The sequence below is a fragment of the Schistocerca serialis genome, chromosome 2 (assembly GCF_023864345.2).
Source record: "Schistocerca serialis cubense isolate TAMUIC-IGC-003099 chromosome 2, iqSchSeri2.2, whole genome shotgun sequence".
Classification (NCBI taxonomy): Eukaryota; Metazoa; Arthropoda; class Insecta; order Orthoptera; family Acrididae; genus Schistocerca; species Schistocerca serialis.
Window position 1 is genome coordinate 733,371,682 of NC_064639.1, and position 13,717 is coordinate 733,385,398.

Below are 13,717 nucleotides of genomic sequence, written 5' to 3' on the forward strand. Positions count from 1 at the left end.
ATTCTTCACCACGTTGAATGTATTACGTAAAGGAAATTACTTGCAGTATTTACACACTTAAACGTACGTCACGGGTTGTTAAAATGAAAGATCCCATCACAATGTAGTTGTCTTGGTGGTGCTCGTAAGTATCTGAACGCTCTTCATTTCATGCGCCTTATTAAAAATTATTTATCCAAAAAATTACACAAAGAATCTAACTCGTGATATTTTTGGCCATGGAAAAGGATTCTAATTCTCTGAATTTTCCGTGCCATGCTATACCATTAGCCGTGAACCGGCCCTGATATATACTGGGAAACGTCCCACAGTAGACGATACCCCACACCCATCCTCTGGCGATGAAAAATAATGCCCTGCTATCCTTCTGCCTTTAAATTTACCACCATCACCATCTCTGATTTTTAGGTTTCCCACCAAAGCCATCTTGGATATTTTAATTTCCCGCTAGCGCTATGTTGATGACGTCAAGCCACTGGAGCACCAACTATAGCAGTAACATGAACTATGAGGCAAAACATACAAAGCCATACCGGTATTGATTTCATAGGCTATATTTATTACCCACTTCTTCACAGTCTTTCATGAAGTGGGAAACAAACTGAGCCAGACCAAGCTGATCATGTAGGAGAGATAGCCATAAGATTGGAGTTATCACCCCGAAAGTATAAAGTTACGGAATAAGTCTTTATTTGATTATCGATACATTTCTATGTATCTGATGGTCCTGGTACACATTAAAATAACCGATACAAAGTGCTGTGCACACAGTCATAGGAACCGAAACAACGTGGCGCAGATCATCGACGAAGTGAAGTACGATGCGGTAATTAATTTTTTGTATTTAACGCGGAACAGCGTTGCAACAATCCACACTGAATTGGGGAAGCATACGGCAACCATACACAATCATACAACACTGTTTGGTAGCGCAGACACTTTCAGTGTTGTCCAACAAGTATGGCCGGTTCGAGAGAATTTTTGCACGCTAGCGTTATACACTGAAGAGCCAAAGAAACTGGTACACCTGCCTAATATCGTAGGGCTCCCACGAGCACGCAGAACTGCCAAAACACGAACTGGCATGGATTCGACTAATGTCTGAAGTAGTGCTGAAGGGTACTGACACCTTGAGTCCTGCAGGGCTGTTCGTAGGAGTACAATGGGGTGGAGATCTCTTCTGAGTGGCACGTTGCAAGGCATCCCAGATACGCTCAATAATGTTCAGGTCTGGGGAATTTGGTGACAAGCGGAAGCGTTTAAACTCAGAAGAGTGTTACTGGAACCGCTCCGTAGCAATTCTGGGCGTGTGGGGTGTCGCATTGTCCTACTGGAATCGCCGAAGACCGTCGGAATTCACAGTGGACATGAATGGATGCAGGTCATCAGAGAGGATGCTTACGTACGGCTGGACTGGCAGAGTAGTAGCTAGACGTATCAGGGGTCCCATATCACTCACACTGTACACGCCCCACACCATCATAGAGCCTCCGCCAGGTTGAACAGTCCCCTGCTGACATGCAAGATCCATGGATTCGGGAGGAAGTCTCCATACCTATACACGTCCATCCGCTCGATACAATTTGAAACGAGACTCGTCCGACCAGGAAACATGTTTCCAGTGATCAACAGTCCAATGTCGATGTTGATGGGCCCAAGCGAGGCGTAAAGTTCTGTATCGTGCAGTCATCAAGGGTACACGAGTGGGCTTTCGGCTCCGAAAGCCCATATCGATAACGTTTTGTTGAATGGTTCGCACACTGACAGTTGTTGATGGCCCAGCACTGAAATCTGCAGAGATTTGCAGAAGGGTTGTACTTCTGTGACGATGAACGATTCTCTTAAGTCGTCGTTAGTTCCACATGTGCACGACGGTGTTTAGCCATTCCACTATGCCACGCGGGGTAGCTGCGTTGTCTAGGGCGACTTGCCACTATTCGGGTGGCTTCCCCCGTCGGAGGTTCGAGTACTCCTTCGGGTATGGGTGTGTGTGTGTTGTCCTTAGCGTAATGTGTTGTCCTTAGAGTAACTTAGTTTAAGTTAGACTAAGTAGTGTGGAAGCCTAGGGACCGATGACCTCAGCGGTTTGTTCCCACATAAACTTTTCATCATTCCATTACTTCAGTGTCACATGTGTCACATGGACCCTGGCTTTACAAGGAATTAAGGGTCACCAGTGTATGCAGGAGCCACTACATGGTCTAATGGGACCTGTTCAGTGTACTGCCTGGTGGTAAGGCGACCTCGGACAACAATACCGTATGACTGTAAACAATGAAGCCTCCCCACAACACCATAGAACCTTGGAAATCCATCGATTTCCTGGAAAAATTTGGAAGGTACCACTTAGCACGGGTCCCCACAGACGAACATGGCCATCATCTTGCGTCGCAGGATATACGGACTCGTCTATGAGTAACACGTTTTGCCAGTGACGAAGATGCCGTTTGACTTGGCTACGGCAGAACTGAAGGCGAGCTACAAGATGTTGTCATGTCAAGTGGTGTAGTCGAACAGGACGGCTGGGTCCTTTCTCGTAGCCTGTTCCTTATAGTTTGATCGGACGCAGCGGCTCCAGTGGCCCTTGAGAGATCGTCTGGCAGTGCTCTGGTGGTATCCGTGAGACGCCTCAACGGAGAGATGGCCGGATATCGGCCTTCACGTGGTCTTCTACTGCGTCGGCAACCTTGTCCCACTGGTCTTGTACACTAACCTGTCTCCTTGTAGCGTGTCCATTAGCTATGGATGACAGAGAGGCACAGAATTCCAATCTTTTTGGATCAAACAGACCCCGCTTGCAACTTTCATTGTTTGTGTACTCCACTACACCTTCTTTTGAAGCGTCAAAAATCACTATAATGCGTGCTACAGCCAGCATATGGCGACTGACTTCGTTGGACACATTGAAAGCAAATATCTCAAGTCATTCAGTAACACTACAGGTACCGCCTGCCTCAAAATAGATTTAACATATCAGACTCTGATACAAGTGTTTCCCTAACTCTTTTGGACAATGTAGACAATATTTACTGGACTATCTTTTCTTTCCTTTCACAGTCCCGCGTTTTGGTACAGAACTTTCTTGTTATATTCTTTTTATTTTTTTTATTTTTGACAGCTGTGGGTTATGGGTAACGTGAAGCAAAACAAAAAAAAAAAAAAAAAACTGTAACTATTAAGTTAACGGTAGAATTAGCAGTTTTCGAGAGTTTATAGTGGGTCGCTCCAGGGACCAGGTTTTCATGGTAATGTAGTACTTTTACTGCAGTACCATTGGCGTGTGCTGATAGAACTATAAGAAGGATATAACGTCACACAAATTTAAAACAGTAACACCCCGTCGCAGAGCGGCTGTTTAAATAGAGCCGAGAAATCTTAGAGTGCAGCACTCACGAACTTCATCAGTTTCTCTTAAATCGTGTCAGTTTAATACTCAAAGAATTACGTAGCCATTATTTCCATCTGCATCTATAAATTGTTATTTTTGTTTTGTAAATAACATAAGACTTTTAGGGCGCACTTGAAGTATTTTCGTGGAATATGGCACATCGTCCACTACACTGGCTTATAACATTACCGCCTGCTACTGCTATACCATAACCTTAAAGTTGGGGTAGGCCGTGAAATAAAACTATCATGTTACAGCACTTATGGTATAAAGCAACAGAGCAGTGTTACCTTCCGAAAGGAATTTTGTTATGTTGACCGTGTTGCACCTAACGTAGCTGGCTTATCGGAAGTGAAAGTCAGAATTACGAAAATAATTAAACAGGAATAAACAATATTTTACCTATCCACACTGTTCAAAGAATAAAAAGACGGTCGCCAGCCTATTTAGGCATGAGAATGATTAACATTCTTGTTCAAGAAAATAGGTATGAGTAACTTTAACGGCAAATACAACCTACACTTTGCCACACGAGCGTGCAATGAACTCTGGTGCCTGCATATGTAAATGTATGGAGCTGACAGTTAGAGCAGAACAAACTATTTGTATAAATATAACAGACAACAAAACACACTATTACCTTGAGGACTTAGTGAAATTGAATGGTCTCAATAACGTTACTATTAATATTCACTGTAGAATCGTAAATTGGACATAGGTCTAATATTACTTTTCAAATAAATTCCTATCTAACATGAAATATGAATATGGCTCACAGCAAAATTAGTTATTGTGTATAGATTAAGTCTCTCACTACTTAACACCTTTATCCTTAAATGAAAATTAAATGAAGTTCACTAACAAATTACTTTTCAATGTCTTTTGAATAAAGAAATTACTGTTTTCATGGATAGTGGTCTCTCTATTAATCGTTATCTAGCATGAGCACAAGAGACAAACTGTGGATCTTGTTACACCACTATTATTCGCTTTAATACACAAGAGTAACCCAATGTTGTACAGGATTTGACTTGAATAGCAAGAGTAATTGAAATTTTCCATAATTAAGTAACTTTGTGCATTTTAACTACTTTCAATGGAGGAGGGCCCTTAATCTTGACCACTGTAGTAGAGCAAACTGAACACACAATTTCAATACACTAAAGAAACAAGCCCTTAACAGTCACGAACATGTAACTTTCAACAGTAATAGTTCTCAACTTTTACTGCAGTAGAACACAACTTGATGTTGTTATAAGACAATAGCTCACCTTTCGGTGATTTTCAACAGACTGCACTGTAATCATTCAATTTGCAAAACTCTGTAAGCCACAGTTTTGAAAACATTCACATTAGAAGTTGACAACAAAATATTAATAAGCAGTTTTAATAGAAAAATTATTTTCAGCAAGCATCATTTACTATATTACTCAGTTCTGCTACATTAGCTTTAACTTATTTCCTTCTTACTATCCTCAAGCGGCATTAATTAGTAAAACACTGAGCTTTAATGTTCTTGCAATAAGGACACTTGGTAATCACTTTAGCGTGGGAAGGATCCTAAGTGGAAATGGGACAGAGGATAAATCAAGGTAAGTTTTCATAAATAGTCTTTTGGTTACCTTATTACTGAAGACAAATAAATCATCCACACGAGCTGATCCTTCACTGTACATTTTTATAATTCCTAGGTTCCTTTTCATTGATTGCGCAACGTGGTGACGAGTGCATGTTGGTAAGTGGATTTGCAGGTAGAATTAATGGACTCTGTCTTTTCTTGGTGGCGATGATAGATACCAATTCCAGAATAGTTCCAGCCCTTTATCCATCAATCCGAGGCATTGAAAAGCGTCAGGAAAAGGCTCTCTCGGAATCAGCACAATACAAAAAATGGTTCAAATGGCTCTGAGCACTATGGGACTTAACATCTAAGGTCATCACTCCCCTAGAACTTAGAACTACTTAAACCTAACCAACGTAAGGACATCATACACATCCATGCCTGAGGCAGGATTCGAACCTGCGAACGTAGCAGTCGCACGGTTCCGGACTGAAGCGCCTAGAACCGCTTGGCCACCGCGGCCGGTAGCACAATACACAACTTTTACATAAGCAGTCTTCTACCTATGCCAACCACAATCTGCGCGTGCTACTAAGTTCCAGAGGGGAACCACAGCACCTTTTACATACAAAATAACTAAGAACCCTAAGTGAAGGTCAGCAGTTTACATAACAGCGAACTATCACTTTAAATAAAATAGACCAGTTACACATATTGATATGTCTACAAAAAATTATTCACACAGAAGTTACAATTATATACAGTAAGTTTTGTTCCCTCCAAATGAGGCAAAGAATTCAAATGATAGATACACTACATTGCATAGAATCAAACCATGACATCAAAGATTTTACACAGAAAAGAATAAACACTCTCACGGTATCGATTCAATCCAACAACACTTACAGTAACTCAATGTTATAACAATAAACAAAACAAAAGGCAAAATAATTCAGTAGAGCTATAATTTTAAAGGCTCTGAGATTCATTTTGGACCATTCCACTGGCCATTAAAGTAACAGTAGCTTTCAAAAAGTATGCTCAGTGTGTCGACTGCTTATTTCAAAACACTTTCATGTTCAGCTACAAAAAAAGATACTAACTGCATTTTAAGCTCCATACCTTCCTAATAATGAATTAACTTGTGAATGTCATGAAAATAGAAGACAGTTAAAAGCAGAAGGAAAGGAACTGGTTCATACTGTTAGTGTGCTGACGAGAAAAGGAATATTTAATCGGAATTCAGAACCTTCTAAAGCGACGGGAGACTATAGATTTACATGCCATTAAAGACATCTGAAGGAGTCTGAAATATTTTTTCACCAATCCATTTTTTTGCATACAGGGTGGTCCACAGGCGGGGAGGCCTCCTTTCCAAGCAGAAACTAGTGTTTAATAAAAATTCAAGGTCAAGAAGTACGAGATGGGAGAGGGCAACCAAGTTTGAGGGTATTTTACCAATAAGGTGGCCAATTTGGAAGACTTCATCTTAGATACAAGTCATTACGGGCTCATATGACGTATCAAATAGACAGCGAATTACGCAAGGAAAACGATGGAATCTTTCATTCGAGCATTTCTGTAATCATTATAGAGCTATAGCGCTTTCTTTTTACAGAACATCAATCGATGATGACAACACATAATGCACACTGGATATACTCGAAGTTTAGTCCAGCTCGTTGTAAGACTATTGCTAACCGATTCACTCATTCGCCATGGTTTCTGTCCTTTAGTTCCTAGACAAATGAATTCAAATGTCTCTACAGATAAAAATCTTATGGATTCAGAGACAGGGAACGTGGCGGCCTCTGCAACCTCTACGACCGATCGGTTTGCTAGGAGCCAGGATGTACAGGTATGCCCAGACAGCTAGCACATAATGAGTTGTGCCACCAGCGTGCTGTAACAAAGCAGTAAATGTTCCACCTTCAGACAGCAGCGACCGCAGCGCATCACCTCTAAGACCTGAAGATAACGACCCACAATCAGTGACCCGAATGAAATGGTGTCCAACGATACGGGATCCACAAACTTTACTCTAAATATTTACTTTGAATGCGCCAGCTATCTTAGCTGAATTCAACCCGTACGGGCTGCCATCTAACCAGTGTACATCTGTTTACTTACATCTCCATTCATACAGAAACTACCTCGATCTGTCAACAACATCTACGGGAAAAGACAGTTTTCGTACAGTTGTGTGCCATACATTCGAGAAACCTGAACTCTATGGTACAGATGGTCCTCGTTGAAATAACATAAGAATTACATTTTGTAATAGTTTACACAAATGTAGTCCAAAATTCTCATTACTGATGAACGGCTGACCTATGTTTCCTGCGACTTGCGCTGTGCACTCTTACTGATCGATGCCACAGCAGACAATGACGTTGCTTCATCCGTAACTGTTTTCGGTAGTTGTCCAGCTTACGGTTAATCTACGACTACCGTATTGTGGGTAATCGTTTTTCTGCCTGGGTGGCGTTGCTTCGAACGCTCTTCCACAACACGGGTAAGACTCTCTCCTGAAATCAGGACACTATCATTGTATTCCGCTTGTGTGAACGTCAAAATCTTTCTACCGAAAGTGAGGATGAAACATCAGTCACAACTACATAATGAATAAAGGTTTGCTCAAACGAAATGCATCATCGTTTTCTCATATCATTGTCTACCTTACAGGTCACAATACCACCTTTCCATTTGAAAATAAAGAGCCAGAGTTTTGGTAACGTAGCCTCACATTTGAGTACGTAACGTGAGATGATAGAGGTATTCTGTTGTTTCATGTTGTGTGTATACAACTGCTAATGCTTTTGTTTAGAAGATGAAAGTAATTCCAAAACGTATTGTACATTCTTCACCTGTTGTATTTTTATATGACCAAGCCAGCGTAACTACATATCTACGCATTTTTATGATTGATGTTATGTGAACCGATAACATACAGCCTGAACGCGCAGTGCAGACGTTTTGATTTCACATGGGGTATTCTCAGTACGCTATTTCTCATTAATTTGCTAGTACAGTTGTGATATTGTAAGCAGAATTTAAGATAGTAAAAGAATCAGACACCTAGGGTAAATTTGTTTCAAATGGTTAATATAAACATATCCTCAAGTTACTTCGGAGAGATGAATAAAACTACATACTCCTACTTAAGTACGAGGCGCTAATATTGCTTCTCAGAGTCAAAATCTGCTTGTGAATCAGCACTTTCCTGTTCAAAAATGGTTTAAATGGCTCTGAGCACTATGGGACATAACATCTGAGGTCATCAGTCCCCTACAACTGAGAACTGCTTAAACCTAACTAACCTAAGGACATCACACACATCAGTGCCCGAGGCAGAATTCGAACCTGCGATCGGAGCAGTCGCGCGGTACCGGACTGAAGCGCCTAGAACCGCACGGTCACTGCGCCCGGCTCACTCTCCTCTCTCGTAGAATGTTTACAACACATGCTCTGAAACCTGATCACCAGCCAAATACGTTCACCTAATACTGTGCCTCCCGTAAAGTTGGTAAATATACCGTACACTGAAGCGCCAAAGAAACTGGCATAGACATGATTTTTCAAATACAGAGATACGTAAACATGCATAATACGGAGCTGCGGCCGGCAACGCCTATATGAGACAAGTGGCTGGCACAGTTGTTAGATTGGTTACTGCTGCTGCAATGACAGGTTATCAAGATTTAAATGAGTTTGATCGTGGTGTTATAGTCGGCGCATGAGCGATGGGATACAGCATCTCAGAGGTAACGATGAAGTGGGGATTTTGTCGTACAACCACTTCACGAATGTACCGTGTGAAACATGCTGCCTGGTCGGACGATACTCATGTCAAACTGCATCGAGCGGATGGACGTGCGCGGGTATGGAGGCAATCTCACGAATCCATGGAACCTACATGTGAGCAGGGCATTGTTCAAGCTGGTGGAGGCTCTGTAATGGTGTATGGCGTGTGCAGCTGGAGAGATATGGGCCGCTGATACGTCCAAACACGACTCTGACGGGAGACACGTACGTAAACATCTTGTCTGATAATCTGCGTCCATTCACATCCATTGTGCATTCCAAAGGACTTGGGCAATTCCAGCACGACAATGCGACACCTCTGAGACCCCCTGCTGAACCCACAGGACTGGACAGGTAGTTTAAGTTGTGGAAAGGGGACAAAATAAGCGTCTGTCAGTTACAAACGAACATACAACCTTTTATTTGATCAAACATTACAAGAGCCAAGAAATTACTTAAAAAAATAAAACACAGCTTTAGTTTTGGAACTTAATTAGCGGCTGAATGCGCCGTACAATCTCATCCCTTCAGGGCAAGACCACTTTAATTTAAAAACGGCTGAAAGCCAATAACTTGAATCTCAACCAAAATCAGAAATTTAGAAGGCAGAGCCGTATCTTAAAACAGTTCCTTAATTAGGCTGAAGTCCCAAAGAAGATGACACTTTAAAAGCAAACAACTTAAATTCAAAATCGGCTAAAGGTTCAACACTTAAGACTCAATAACATTAATTTTAAAAATGCCAAGGGCTTTACATAAAACAGTTATTAATTTAGGCTGAAGGCCCAAGCCATCTGACGCCTTAAGGGCAAAACAACCTTAATCTGAAACTCAGCTAGAAGCCATACAAGTACAAACAACAAGAAGAAACAAGAAAAGGCAATACATCCAATGGCACTCAGAAGTTCTGAGGGTCGGCCTGGAATTCAAACACTAACCCTCGCTTAGGTGAGACAGGCAGTCGGCCCAACCATTGTCGATCCGACGACAATCCAACCGCCAGACAGTCAGCGGACCCACAGACAAGATAACCTCCACTTCACCCGTCCAGCACACAACCGGGAGTTCAATGGAACAACGTAGAAGGTATTGGTGCCCACAACCAATTACACATTGAGCTGTCTAACTACACACCATGCTGGACAGCAACAACACAATGAGAAAAATACACTGCCTGATTTATGTCAATGGCCAGGGCAAGTAACCGGAAAGTTAACGGTAAAAGGCAGAAGATTTCGCTGGTGCACTTCAATTCAAACAACCAATTACAATTAAACTCCACCAGAGGGTGGCCAAAATTTGCCAACTTGAAAACACACGTTGTTGTTCGTGGGAATATCCCAACAGTCGACAACGAACTCCAAACGACACAATGTGAACAGTCTTGACTTGCTGGTAGATTAAGTCAAAACTCCAGGATCGGTGAGCCACGAACTTCGTAGCATTTGGAACAGCACCACACACTTCGACACTGCATAGAGGCCGCCAGCGGGCCCGGCCAAACAATGCGCCGCTGCTCCACGCCAACCGACCAACTCCCCAGGCTCAGAAACGATGAAAGGACGAAGTATACGTCGGCCGATGAGACGACCGACCGAACGACCAACCAACGGTCGTCCCGCTCCAATCTCCCTCCATCGGACAGTTCATGTGTCGCCAGCGGTCGGCGAGCACTGGCTGTCGACGCCTCACTGGCACTCCATTCCCCGACTTCACTGCTGTTGCGTCCCGTCTGCACTGCAGGTCCGTCGCGAACTGACTGCAAGACACTCGATGACCCACAAATACTATCGGTTGCTCTAGAGATGCTACGACAGTGCACTTATCGATACGCGCTGCTGCTGCCGCTCACGGTCACGTAAGGCAGGAAGTTAGTGACGCCAGTAAAGGGAATAAGAAAACGAGGCGGCAGTACCGTAATAGAAGATGAAAAACAATAAATTGGATAAACGCGAGCTGTGCACGGCTCAACCCCAAACGTCCAGAGTTCCTACAGAGTTTGCTCCAAGAAATCTCTTCTGCGTTTAAAAACTTCCGCTGGCCACCAGACTCGCCAGCCACGAACGTTATTGAGCGTGTTTGGGATGCCATGCAGTGTGCTGTTCAGAAAAGATCTGCACCCCCTCGTACTCTTATATGGACAGCCCTGCAGGATTCATGGTGTCATTTCCCTCGAGCACCACTTCAGACATTAGTCGAGTCCATGCCGCGTAGTGTTGTGGCACTTCTGCGTGCTTTCGGAAGCCCTTCACGATATTAGGTAGGTGTACCAGTTTCCTTGGCTCTTCAGTGCGTTGGAATTCTGATACCAACTCCTTGCTATGTACAGAACTGGCGGGACGGTGACTCGTGTAGATAGGTCTGTTTACAGTGTCGGCATTCGATTATTGACAGGTAATCACAGATAAACCTGCCATGCTTCGTTGTCTCATACTTCACTACAATGATAGCCTGTTTCTTACCTCAGGATTACAGCATGTAGCTGATTTTTATACCACGAAATGGCAAATTTTCCATTTCACATTAAGGAATGATTCTCATTTTTAGGATTGTCTCCCTGTCGCTTCTATAACAGGTACAGAGGATGACTTGAAATATTTACTGATTTTAAAAGAACATTTTGATTTTTGACGGTGGTGATGTAAATAATGATGAAGGCGGCGTATTCAAAGGTAAAAACATACCTTATAATATAGCAGATGTACATGTGTGTAAAATCGAATTCTGTAAATATGCTTCCCCTACAGTAAGTTCCTTACAGATTTTGAACGTGGCTCCGCTTCAGTAAGAGTGTATGCAAGAGCTTCAGTGGATTAGAATTAACAGCCAACCACTTAACGCAGCCTGAAACCCGAGAATGTTTTATAAACGGATATAGCAGCGAAAGCTTGCATTCGTACATAACAGCCAACCAGCTGCAAATACAGGTTTATTGCAAACCTTGACCATGATTTCGACAGTCTCTCAATAGCTTGCTATCATTACATTATTTCACAAGTATTAATAACCACCAGAATAATAAACAACTGTTTAACGAAAAGGAAGACGAAGCACTTCGGGCCGGCCTGAGTGGCCGAGCGGTTCTAGGCGCTACAGTCTGGAAACGCGCGACCGCTACGGTCGCAGGTTCGAATCCTGCCTCGGGCATGGATGTGTGTGATGTCTTTAGGTTATTTAGGCTTAAGTAGTTCTAAGTTCTAGGGAACTGATGACCTCAGAAGTTAAGCCAATAGTGCTCAGAGCCATTTGAACCATTTTGAAGCACTTCGATGGTTCTCGGTTCGTGCGTAACTTGGATGGCGGGCGAAGTGGTTCAGCTGTAAGATCAGAGCTAGTTCGGTAGTCTCGGAGGACGGACGTATTACCTGCCGCGGTATCACTTAAGACTTAATTTGCAATGTCTAGTTTGTAAATGTGAGAGCTGGTTCAGCAGTCTCGTAAGAGAGACATGTGGTTTGCTGCAGCCGGGATCAGGTTAAGACTTTATTGGCAAATTATGGTTATATGGACATATAGTTGAGAACAGTGTGATAGTAACTAGGTAAATATGCAGTTCATTATTTTGTTAAAGAATGGAAATCATTTCCGACTCTAAAGTAGTATTTAGCTGTGCAATTTCTCGTGTTCTGATTGGAAATTTAATTATTGAAATAATATGTTCCTCGCTAAGAGTTTCTTACAGCCTCAAGATAGTGGATTCACGACCTACGTGCAGTTTTCTGCGCAGGGAACAACAACTGTAGAAGACTGCATGTTGATAAACATTAATTAGAAATTATGCATTCCACTCAGCGCGATGAAAGCAAATGGGCACCTCGCGTGTACTGCAATCTTAGTACAAATGAGACCAGCGACGTGTCATCTGTGGTAACACAGAGGAGGCATGAAGGAGAGAAATTTTACAGTGAAGGGATTTATCACACGCACTTATATATAATTCTCACTCTCTCTTTCTTTTTCAGCTTGTGTTCTTCCCCTTGACAAATATCTTCAAGCAACTAGTTCATGTCATGGGCGTTTCAAGAGGAAATTCTCTGCAAATCCACGCCAAAAATCTCTGAACGCCAGTTGATCACAGGTCGACTGTCGCGCCAGACGTTCCGAACTACAAGAGAGCATAGAACTCAACAACTGATATTGATGCTATCTGTCAAATCTATCACCTACGTCTTATAGCGCCAGAAGGTAACTCAGCATACTGTCGGTCTCTTGTTAAACACGAGAAGCAATACACCCAAACTTCTTTTACTATCAGTTTTGTAGTGTACTCCTCTCACCATCCATAACCAAGCTCCGCTATCAAAGTGTAACGTGAACAGGCTCCCAGTAGGTTATAGGTGATGTTGGGTTGACAGGGAAATACACAGATTCACAAAAACGACTGTTTTGCAGGAAATCAAAATCGTTCGATTCCAAGAAGATAGGAACTCACGTTACTAAATTGACATAGATCTGTCAAATGAATTACCATAATGATTTCTTCCGCACAGGGGTTCTGCCAGGATACATTCCACGTTAGCTTTCCAATATAATTTGTTTCATTATAACGCAGCCTCAGAGCGATAAGACGACAATATACACTCAAAAAATCAATCAACATGTATTAAACGGCGAAATCGGACATCAAGAACTTATCACATAACAAAAATCTCATTTCCAAATTTTGCTGATAAGTCCGTTAAACAACTACAAGAATTCTTTCGCCACAGGTGATTTACGCTTGAATACGTCTAACTTCAAGACAAGTGAAGTTCGTTGTCTGGTTACAAAACGGCCATAGAAAGGCCAAGCTACCATACACAATCAAGAAGTAAAGCAACAGGCGGTAGTCGACCCAGACACAGCTTATATACACTCCTGGAAATGGAAAAAAGAACACATTGACACCGGTGTGTCAGACCCACCATACTTGCTCCGGACACTGCGAGAGGGCTGTACAAGCAATGATCACACGCACGGCACAG